General features: G+C 35.3%; 1 protein-coding gene across 1 annotated transcript in view; it reads left to right on the top strand.

The window, feature by feature from the left end:
- Positions 1-12,883, top strand: part of LOC307159631 (uncharacterized protein) — a 732,752-nt gene that overhangs the window by 13,685 nt on the left and 706,184 nt on the right. The window lies entirely within an intron of this gene.

A 12,883-nucleotide genomic window follows, 5' to 3' on the forward strand; every position in this document is an offset into this window, starting at 1 on the left:
AGTAATTGTTATGGATGCTTTTTTACTATCTTTAAATTAATGATATATCACCCATTGATCACCCTGCTCTCTAAGATATCGGCATCAGTCGTTGGTTAAACTTAATCTTGAAATAATACAAATACAATTTCTTAGGTTCTTAGGTTAGGGGTGGGCGATATGGCAAAAATATCATATCACGATTTTTTTCAGGAAAATCACGATTTTATCACAATTCTTTTTATGTTGGTTTTACTATTTTGTGACTTAGCATTACAGCCAATCTAATGTCACTATTTTAAAAACAAAGCCTTAGGTAACAAAATATAAAAATATTTGTCATTATTTTCTTTGTTATTAAATATTAAGATCAAAGATACACATTACACATACACAACTTAATATACAAATTAAATAGGCTAAACAGTGCTTTATGTTTTCAGCTACAGTAGGTGTATTTAACAGTAGCATTGAAGAAAGTAATTAAATGAACAAATATGAAAATAAAACAAAACAGACTTCACTGTATAAATTATACATTGATACTTATTAAAGCTACTATTAAAGTTATCAGTCAAGGGCAGTGAGTGTTTTTCTCTTTGCATTGTGTTGTTTTATTAACATTAAAGGGATAGTGCTCCTAAAAATTCTAATTATCATAATTTACTCTCTCAAGTTGTTTTAACCCTCTGGGGACCACGGTGTTTTTGGGGCCCTTGAGATGTTCTGACATGCCTTGACATTTGTGCTTTTTTCAGTTATTTATAAACATGTTAATGGCAAAGGTGTAAATTCACTCTATAAAGCACAAACAGGGCTACCATAATATGCAAGCAACGTGTATGTAGATGTTTGTATTTTTAAGAGAATAATGGTTATTGGAAAAAATAAAAATGAAAGTTGCTGAAATAAGACCACAAAACACATATTAAATATGTGTCCACAAGACTTTTGACTAATGAATGTTGTTGCTACGAGTTCTGGCTTCAAAATTATGTGAAAATAGTCTTGCTTTATCGTTCACAAAAAAAAATACATTGATTTAAATGGTGTAAAACAGGTTTTGCTTGGAAAGCCAATATGCGAGGGGGGCGTGAAGGAGGAGTGGTTTACACCTGAGAATACAATGTCCCACCCATTATGTGTAATGACCCATTCATTCAGGTGTGACACTGACTGAGCCACAATGCAAGGACAAAAGATATATTTAGAAGAAGACTTATATTGACCATTTAAGATTTTGCTTACATCTATCTTGTAAATATGTTTTGCTATTTTATTAAAAAGGTTACAATTACAACAATAATTACAATTTCAACAATATTTCAAGTGTACTCTTTCTTTGTAAAAAAAAAAAAAAAGATTATAGGCCTACATTTTATCATATGTATTCATTAGTTTGAATATAGCCAACATTGGAACATCTAAATCAGTAAAAACTGTACCCAAATCTAGTCAACAAAATGTTGTCTTTCATACTTCGCCTGACTGTAACGTTGTTTTTATGAAATATTAGGGCATATAAATGTTAATTTGCAGTTTAATACGTTGCTTATACAAATACATTTTATTTCAACATATTTCAGTCGATTTTTACTCATCTCAGTAGGCTATAGCAAAGCACTTTATTCTTTCACACACAGACGCGCGATTCATATTTAGGCTAAACAGTCTTTACAAATATGTACCCTTCATTCATCTCACAGAAATATTATAGAAACGCGATTCATCTTTTTGCGGTTTACATAGGCCTACACTAACGTTATTCCATAACGTTATTCCACATTAACACTTGAGAAAAGATAACAGCCTACCTCACTCCTCAGCGGGATCTATTGCTCCTCATATCAGCACTGTTCTGAGGAAACTTTTCTCCATAAGGTAGGCTATATTATGCCTCACTCGCGGTGCTTTGTTTACAGCTGATGTGGGCGTTTTACAGGTCTGAAATGGTTCTCAGAATTTGCATTTGAATAGCACGCGCTCTCCGGGGAGTGGTCACATTACTTTTGAATGAGCTCGTAATGAGCTCGACTGGAATCGTTCTCTTTTAATACAGATTTCACAAGCTGAGAATATTTGTTTTTTATATAAATTACTTCATTTAAAAGATGCGATCTCAAGCTTTATGCCCGTGGGTTTGTTTGCCTGTTTGACTGAATTTTCGCGGAGTTATAGATAATTTTCGAACGCGTTTCAAATTGGAGTTTACTGACAGAGAGAGTGCAGAAATCGCATCATGTTAATTTTTCTTTATTTGGCAAAAAGCAAAACACTTTATTTTTATTGTGAGTATACAGAAAAAAAATAGAAACTGAACAGGATCGATTGATGTATTACACGAAAATGAAAGATCAAAATTAACAGAGCATTTAGTGTTTATATTACATCGCTAAAAAAAAAAACGAGCAAAACGCGCAGGCGCGTTTTTGGTCCCCAGAGGGTTAAACTCGAATAATTTTTTTTCTTCTGTTGAAAATATAAGTTATTTGGAAGAATGTGGGTAACCAAACAGTTGATGTACCCCAGTGACTTCCATAGTATATTTTTCTCCTATGGAAGTCAATGGGGACCAGCTACTGTTTGGATAGCCACATTCTTCAAAATATTAATATTAGAAAATATTAGAAAATATTAGAAGGAAATTAATACAGGTTTGGAAAAACATTAGAGTGCGTAAATTATGAGATCATTTTTATTTTTGGGTGAACTATCCCTTTAAGGACGAGCGGCAGCGTGTTTACTATTACTACTGTCTCTTTAAGAGTTGCGCGCGACGCGTCTAATATACACGCATTTGACAAGCAGATTTTCTCTCAATTTTTTCAAGTTTGCTTTCACTTTAGACATAACCGACTTTATGTAAACCTTGTGTGTATTTAACATTATAAGCACAATAAGACTCGAAAGATAACTTAGTCCAGTATCCAGGCGCTGGTAGACAGGCTTTTAGTGCATGTGAGCTTCACATGTACGCGCTGAGAAACGCACACATTAGAACAGCGCATCAGCATGCGAATTAAATGTTTAACCGACAAGGCATTAAAACACATGCAAATTGTGAACTTTTGTGAACTGCAGTGTCCCGTTCCGCTGCTTTAACATTTTATGTGAATATACGTCGCGTTGTTCAGTATGTTGGGACAGAGGCGCCAGAACAGATATAATGCACGATTCTACGATATTTCTTCAAAAGCAGATCGTGGAGACATTTTAATCGTCCACGATCAAAAATCGTCATATCGCACACCCCTATCTTAAGTTTAAGTAATTTTAGCTTTACTTAAATCATTAAAGATTTTATAACAAAAAGACATGTACATGTGAATGAAGGCATTTTTAGAATTATAGTGAAAGGCCTTTAACTTGCCATAAAACTGTGAACTGTCTCATTTAATAGTGTCAGTGCAATCAAGTCAAGTCAATAATATTGTTGAATTTTAAGTGTCCCCAACTAAGCAAGCCAGAGGCAACAATGGCAAGAACCCAAACTCCATCAGGTGACAGAAATAGAGAAGAAATCCTACAGATGGTACTCAACCAGAATAATACTTTGCGGGTGTGTATTTGCAGTCTCTTACCGCTAAGAGGCGCTACAATCACAGACTTTGCAAAGTGTCAGTTTATTCTCTCAATTGCGTAAGCCGCCGCGCCGCGGCTCATTGAGAGCGATTGAAAGCTGTAGCAGATCAATTCAAATGAAACATTGAACGAATTCATGAATCACAATACTGAAATTACTGAAATTAAATTGAATAATGAAAATAAAAAATCAACATAAAACATTGCAATAGAAAAATATTAGGCCACATCAATGAGGCTTTGTAAGAGCATAAGTCATTAGTTTAACAGTGTTCAGACGATAGCTCTGTGCCTGTGGTCAATGCAATAACATTCCTCTTGGAGCTTCAAGTGATCTGAGATCGAATCTCAGTGTAGCCGACAGTATTTATGTTTTTCCGTTCTTGATGCTTAAATATGTATCTATTCTGTTTATTAAAGTCAAGCATCTTGTTTAATTATCAATTGTACATTACAACATAAATTTGCTTTAAGGTCCATGTACTTTTTGATCATTTCATTTTCTGTTTGGAATGGAATAACGAGAAATGAAAACCAGCTCGTTTATTCGTTTTTTAGTTTAGTTTAAAAAACGAAAAATGAGATTTTGGCTCGATTTTTCATTTTTCGTTTGTGGTTTACAAATCGGTTTATGGGTTCAATATTTAATTTGCACATGTGGGCGGTGCTGAAACGCCCCTTTCATCTGATTGGTCAAAACGCTCCTCCTTCAGTAAGCTACAAGCTTTTCTTTCTGTCAGGCAGAATAACAGTCAGTATGAGTGCAGCACTGACAAATGCACTTTAATAAAATAATGTCTGAAACCACCACTCACTGTTAACTACGCACAATATTTGAAGCAGAAATATGTTGCTGGTCACGTAATTCGTGCTGCTGCAAGCAACCCCAATAATGTGAGCCACAGTAGCCTATGACAGATTATTTTAGCATAATGTAGCCTATTTCCCATTGATAAATACAGTGCAAATACATCCGTCTTTTTGGATAAAAGGGTGGAAATAAAAATCAATAATAGGCTGAACTGTACCATGATAATTTGTCCGTAACATGTAGCCTACCACTCTCGTCTTTTATATAGGCTATAAATAATTTTGAAAATTGAATAGAAATAAAATTTATATTAATGAATGTAAGCATGTGTAGCCTACTCCGTTCACATGAAAAGAAAGAGACAGAAAAGAGAGAAGCTAGAATCAGTGAACGTACATTAATACTGACAAAATTACCAGGTTTGGGATGAATTAAAATCATGTAATTTGAAGAGCACGGCATAGGCTACCTTTAAAATGTTATTAGTTTTATTATAAAACTAATAAAATTTTATTACATACTGAGTTTTCTTTATTATGTTGGCTTAAGAAAGCCAGCATATTTGAACATTATTATTATTATTTATTATTATTATGAGAAATTGACTCCGCCTAGAACTTTAATGCTTCACCAAATTCAGCTCAGACCTTCAGACTGGTCTGACTCGCTTATATATTTTCTAACTGGTCAGACTTTCTTTTATCTGAGCAGTGAAGGCCATAATACTTAATGTAATACTTAATGCTGTCCACTAGAGGGGGCGACAGGATAATAAGTGTTTTCTGCTCTCTTTCCCTGTTTGCATCATCAGTTTAAATGACAAATAAATGCATGGATTTCATTCATAAATAGGCCATATCTGTGTATCCACTCTCTAGTTTATTTTAACATATTGTTATTCACACTGGTTTTTGCATTTAATGTTTGTCCATCTGGAACTTTTATTTGTCATGAGCTTTATATTTTAAGATGTAGCCTACTAAAAAAAAAAAAAAAAAAAAAAAAAAAATGATTCAACAACACAAACACTGTTTTTACTCGGCAAATTTGTTTTCCTTTCAAGTAGTCTATAGTTATCCTGCTTTTTGCCATGGCTTTGCCATACTGCCCAGAACAAACAATATTTTCTCCACACGAGATGTTTAAAAACCCTGCATGTAGCCTAATTTTTGTGAAGACGAGCGCATATCTTACAAAGATCGATCTATCTATCTATCTATCTATCTATCTATCTATCTATCTATCTATCTATCTATCTATCTATCTATCTCTCTGTCTGACTGACTGACTGAGCTTCCTTTGTGAAAAATAACAGACCAGCTTTTTTAAACTGTTATTTAAAACGGTGGTCTGCTATATTTCACAAAGGAAGCCCATTTGTGCGGTCGTTGGGGTTAAACGAGAAGGACATTCTGAATATGAGCCTACTGTAAAATTAGCTGGCTTAAAATTGCGGATTGATCAGTGCAGAGTTATTCCAGACGCCTCCCGGTGCTATTCGTATTGGAATTGTGTAATCACAGATTATGAACAGATGTTTTCAGAGGTGGACAAAGTACACAACTTCCTTACTTGAGTGAAAGTACAGATACTACTGGTCAAATATTACTCGATTACAAGTAAAAGTTGTAAAGACCGATTTTTACTTAAGTAAAAGTAGCCTACAGAAGTTATCGTTTTTAAAAGTAGGCTACTTAAGTATCAAAAGTAAATGTCAATGCATTTTTGTTTTATTATTATTATTGTTGCATTGTTGTGTGTAATACTTACAGTAGGCTACCTTATGCCTCTGAATCTATGCCTGCCTTTCTACCCTCATATCAATATCAAATTTATTTCTAGAACACAGTTCCAGTAGTGGGATTTAATGTTTTTTGGCTTTTAGTATGAATATGTTTGCCTTACTGTTAGTGGTCGACCGATATATCGCCGAGGCCGATATATCGGCCGATATTTGGAATTTTTTAGATATCGGCATCGGCCGATAAATCTTTCCGTTTGGCCGATATATTTCAAAACAGTTTGTGACTGTGCATTAGCGCTTTTTTTTCCACTGACGCGAACAGAGCGAGCGTGAATGAACTGAATACACTCGCTCTGCTCCGCCCAGCACCGTAAAACAAGCCACTCAGAAGTGAAGCAGACATCTGACAGACACAGTAAATGACCATTCGCGTTCGCTTTCTAACCTGACGCTACATTGTGTTACACACAAAAACACTCCGGCGTGCAGCAGAGTGTATTCAAACAGTACCGTGATATGTCAGATCCACAGCCCAGCGGTAGCTCCAGTGGGGGTCACAGATGTGATATAAACGAATTCAAACAAAACTGAAAACATTTTACCTCACAAACAGTCAAAAATCCTGTGACTGGCTGTTCCTCAGATACGTGCGTTGTTCTCGGGTTACATTTAAACTAGACGCTGTTTTCCAACGGACTCGCGTGCACGGAAAAGCTGGGTCGGTCGCGTCGCGTGCATTACAGATCAGTTGGTCGCGTGAGGTGGATGAGAGGAGAACACTATGTAATAATATTACGTTTGAAAATAAATCCTTGAAAATGTTATTCACTATCTACTGTATTTATTTATCCATGATTGGCGTAATATCGTGTGTAGTATACATTTTCATATGTCCATGTATGTCATGCAAATACATGTGACGGCTTGCAACGTTTTAAAGAAACAAACAAGCAAATCTAAACACATAAATCATTATTATTTAAATATACTTGAAGTAAAACAACCTTAAAAAAAGGTTGAACTATTTAAACTATTTTAAAGTAAATAGTGTAAATAAACTGTGAGATTTATATTTTGTATTGTACATAGGGTTGGGTATTGGTTGGGTTTTATCCGATACCAGTACCTACTCGGTATTTTTCAAACGGTTCCGGTGCTTAAACGGTTCTTGAAACGGTACTTAAGAAAACTAAACCGCACACACTTTATCAAAAAAATAATACCTCTGTCTGTGTGTCTGTGTGTCTGTGTGTGTGTTTTTCTGAAAAAGATTTTCTGATTTCTGATTAAATGAAAAATTGTGCCCTTTAAAAAGCTACTGATGTAGCACAAAACACTTGAGTTAAGATCAAAATTTTGTTTTCTCATATTATGACTTTTACAAAACAGAGAAATATCTGACACTGAGCAGAAATATTTAACACACAGTATAGCCATATAAATATACTTGATATTGATATACTTCATACTTGATATTCAAGATTTGCAGTTGGCATTAAAATACTAGACTTACCCGAAGAGGAACACTGGCAGCTGAACTTGAACTTTAGTCAAGCGTGTCAGAGGTTTTGGGTTCTAATCCGCATTCGTAGTTTTTTTTTTTTTTTTTTTTTTTTTAAACCGATTATGCTCATCAGTGGTTGTATATCAAGCAGGGACACTTTGTGTCCATTATATTTTGAGATTTCACCAGAACGAATAGATATGAGGCGACGTCTAGGGCTTAAATCAAACTTCATTCACGCACATATGAAACCCTTGCATACACGTACACTAGGTAGTCACACATACATGTATACTGCTGAATGCTCAAACTAATACATATGAAATGCACAACTTCTAAAGTCGCTCACGCACACACACGCAAACTCTACACACACGAGACGCGCGGAACTCTCCGCGCACATACTCATCTGAGACGCGAGCACACACACACACACACACACACACACACATACACACAAACTCTCCGCGCACATACTCATCTGAGACGCGAGCACGCACACACAAACTCTCCGCACACATAATCATATAGACGGCGCCTTATAAATAGATCGATCTCCGCAACGTATTGAAGCGCGCGTCAGAGTGAAGCCAAGTGTGTGCGCGAGCCAAGAGAAAACACTGTATCAGCGCCACTGATCGCAGCGGCAACGAGCACTTTGATCACTTGATTTAAAAAACACATTTCAGCGCTAGATCTCTTATTTAACAAACGAACTAAATGAACGCTCTGCTGGTTAACTGGAGATGTTTTATTATTGGATCATTCGTGCCGCGAGATGTTTTATAGGGGGCGGTAAAAAACGTCAGGCACCGAAAGTTTCGTTCTTATTCGGTCTGGTTACTACCGTTTACGTCGGAACCGGTTCCCTATTGGAACCGAGTTTCGGTACCCAACCCTAATTGTACATGAAATGTATGTAATTTCACATACTATTTTGTCATTAATTTATGAATATTGTTTCGATTGGTTCATTAATGATAAATGTTATTTGTAACCTGCAGTAAGCAGCAGTAATTATTTATGTGACTGAAAAAATGACTGTAAATATTAAAGCAGACAAGAAGTTGCACTAAAACTTTATTTATTGAAGTGTTACCTTACCTTTTTGTTTACATTTTAATTTCTTATTAAATATTTTCTATTGCAAAAAGAATTTTGCATAAATAGTATGTACAATAAATGTTCATTTAGTTTCACCAATATTCTTTATGTCTCTCATTTGCTGTATTCACATGTATTGTATCGGCCTCATATCGGCCAATCGGCCAGGGGTGCGTTTCCCGAAAGCATCGTTGGCCAACTATGGTCGCAAGTTCATCGCAATGTCCATTGAACTCTATTGGTAACGACGGAACTTGCGACCATAGTTGGCCAACGATGCTTTCGGGAAACGCACCCCAGATTGCTTTCTCAATATCGGCATCGGCATCGGCCATTAAAAATCCCATATCGGTCGACCACTACTTACTGTTATCTATAAGCTAGTGTGCACCAAAACAAGGGCAAAATTCTTATTTAGAAGACCAAACCCAACGTTGAAAATGAAAATCAGTTTCAAGTACAGTAAAATCAAGTAAAGTACAGATACTCAGAAAGTGTACTTCAGTACAGTACTCAAGTAAATGTACTTTGTTACTGTCCACCTCTGGATGTTTTACACAATAAGGATATTTTCCCATTGGGTTGTTGGGTTTTCATGTTTAATGGGAACTTTAGACATAATGATTTCTATACTGTACAAACTGTGTTATCCCCTAACTCTAATGTAACAGTTGTGGGTAGGCTATGTCATCTACGGACATCTAATATTACGGACATATCATGGTACAGTTCAGCCTATTATTGATTTTTATTTCCACTTCCCTTTTATCCAAAGATATATCTGAACTATTTGCACTGTATTTATCAATGGGAAATACATCATGCTAAAATAATCTGTCATAGGCTACTGTGGCTCACATTATTGGGGTTGCTTGCAGCAGCACGAATTACGTGACCAGCAACATATTTCTGCTTCAAATATTGTGCGTAGTTAACAGTGAGTGGTGGTTTCAGACATTACTTTATTAAAGTGCATTTGTCAGTGCCGCACTCATACTGACTGTTATTCTGCCTGACAGAAAGAAAAGCTCATAGCTTACTGAAGGAGGAGCGTTTTGACCAATCAGATGAAAGGGGCGTTTCAGCACCGCCCACGTGTGCAAATGAAATATTGAACCCATAAACCGATTTGTAAACCACAAACGAAAAATGAAAAATCGAGCCAAAATCTCATTTTTCGTTTTTTAAACTAAACTAAAAAACGAATAAACGAGCTGGTTTTCATTTCTAGTTATTCCATTCCAAACAGGAAATGAAATGAACAAAAAGTACACGGACCCTTTAATCTGCTATTTTTTTTTTTTTTTTTTTTTTTGTGTGAATCATTCACGAAATTGAGATGACTGACAGACAGTGATACCCGGCCATAGCAACAGAAGACATTTTTCAAAACAGATCGAACAAATCAGAAAAAATACTTTCAATACAGTATTGCTTTCAATTAAAAAAATAAACAATGAAAATTTAAAATAAAAATTAAATTAAGTTTGAAAACCCATCGCACATTTCAAGGTATAAATAAAGTGTCGGGACAGTTTATTTATTTAAAACAGGGTTGCATCGATAGAGTTTATTCCCTTTGCGATGCAAAATAAGAAACACAGAATCTTATTCTTGCAACATTTTAAATTTCTATTGTCAAAGAAATTGCAGCTAAGTTAAAAAATTAAAACGGTACAAAACGAAAATAGTTCAAAGCAACATAAATTAAGAACAGGCGTTTTTTTTTGCCTCTCTCTCGCGCTGGATCTTTTTTTAGTAAGTTTCTTTTGTCTCCCTCACTGCGCGCGCCGGGTCTTTCTCGAAATTAAACATTTCAGGGTAAAAACACATCATACAGCTGATAAAACTGTATATGTCGCTGCGTGTCATCCACACAAATCACAAAGGAAGAAACTGTAACAAATAGCCTTTGTTGCTTCAAAAATACAGCATGCCTTGCTAAATTCACCTTAAAACGAGATTGATCGCGAATTAAAGAGCTCTGTATCTGCTAAATTGAAATTGTGTGTGTGGAAACCCTTTAAGTACAATAAATAAAACTACAATATTTATAATTTAATAATATATAGGGCCTACATATAGACTTTTGGAGATTTATCCTTAAAATAATTTTGCCTTTTTCCTGCTCATCAGGCTGCTATCCGACACTCTCCATATGAAAGACGGAACATTAACACCTCTTGTCCTGCACCCCCACGATAAAGCAACTTCTGCTACTGCGTTCTCCAAACCCCCCACAGGCTATCTGAGTTTGAGACTGCAAAACAAAGAGTTTGCAATTCACACTTAAATCGCTATTCTAGACATTAGCAATAGGCTATTAAAGTGTTGATAATGAAGGAATTAAATAATTTAGGCTATGTAGTAATATTTCTGTCATAAATGTTTATTACTAAATATTTAATTATTTCAATAATTGAAGAATTAAAACGCTCAAATGTTAAACTCAATATTAAATTCCACAGGGATCTTTGAATCCTTACAACCAGGGTGCGATTTGTGAATGAAAGTTTTTTCAAATAAATGTAGAACCACAGTGCTTCGATCTGCTGTTAAACTAAATAACATTTATAGAATAATTATGAACTTAAATAAAACAATATCGCAACATTGACAAATACATTTATTTGATCTGTTTTTACAATTTAATTCAGGGCGATTTAGCCTACATTTAATTAGAGCGAGATGTTCCCCCTTTCCTTGTCCTTTCCTCATTGGGAAGCGCTCACATGATAGCTAAACATGTTTGAGTAGATCCTCTGTACCTCTCGGTTTCATATGGATTTCATAATCAGGCTTTAGACATAGCCGATTAATTTCGTATCGTGACTGAGCTGAGGCAAGTGGCTTTCGGTTCATTTTTGTGACGCCGTAGTTCCCGGAGACAGAGACAAGCCTAATATGAATAAAAGTTTACAGTTTTGAACGATGACTCTACTTTTATCTGTATGACCGAAAAACTACAGAGTAGCCTATTAAGTTATTTAAGCTGTTAAGAGAAAAATAAATCCAAATGAACACGTTTGTCGAACACTAATTCAATATATAGGCTATATATATATATATATTAACAGAACTGCTTTTGAAATTACGATTGGAATTATTAGGCTACATAAGTTAAGTCATTGTATATATTTGTTCCTTAGTGTAAAATGGAAATGCATGGTAATTTCATAAATAGGCTATAAGTAAAAAAATATGGTGTAACAGAGTTGTAGAACTAGACAAATCTCTCTGCATCAATAATAGGCTATAAAATGCATTAATAGGCTAATATAACAATTTCAGTAGTCCAAGTTGGTTCAGGATTTGAACCAGTGTCATCTAAATGATCGAGATGCAAGTTCTACCACTCGGCCATGACTTCACGCTGTAAAATGCCCTAATGTTCCAATCTGTGTTCGCTCACACGAGCGAGAAGCGCTCTTCATTCAAATGAACGCGCCGCCGCGTTTGTCGAACACTAATTCAACATGCCAGAATAAAACCTGGCTTTAGAACAATGCATAGCGCCACTCGTCGTGGTGTGCCAAAGGCTAGCACTTAATTATAAACTTCAATATTTCATGCAAAACAATCTCAAAACACTTTATGACATTTTGAAAAGCCGTGTATGCATTACTGCCACTGGAACCATGAACGTAACAGAATACTGGTTCTGATTTTATTGTTTGTCGTTTATGGTCTATTGAATTATCATTGATATATATACGGCTTTTGAAATTACGATTGTAATTATTATAGGCTACATGAGTAAAGTCATTGTATAATATTTGTTCCTTGGTGTAAAATGGAAATGCATGGTAATTTTATTTTATAAATATAAGCAAAAAACTATGTTGTAACAGAGTTTTAGAACTAGACAAATATCTCTGCATCAATAATAGGCTATAAAATGCATTAATAGGCTAATATAAAAATTACAGTAGTCCAAGTTTGTTCGGGATTTGAACCCGTGTCATCTAAATGATCGAAACATAAGTTCTACCACTTGGCCATGACTTCTCGTTGCGAAATGCCCTAACGTTTAAATGTGTGTTCGCTCACACGAGCGAGAAGCGCTCTTCATTCGTCTCATTCCTCAATAGAATAGTACAAATAATCATCTTTTCATTGCACATAATTTACTTTTGTTTGTTATTTCTGGTAGGCCTAC

The sequence above is a fragment of the Squalius cephalus genome (genome assembly GCF_949319135.1).
Source record: "Squalius cephalus genome assembly, chromosome: 1".
In the NCBI taxonomy this organism is placed as follows: Eukaryota; Metazoa; Chordata; class Actinopteri; order Cypriniformes; family Leuciscidae; genus Squalius; species Squalius cephalus.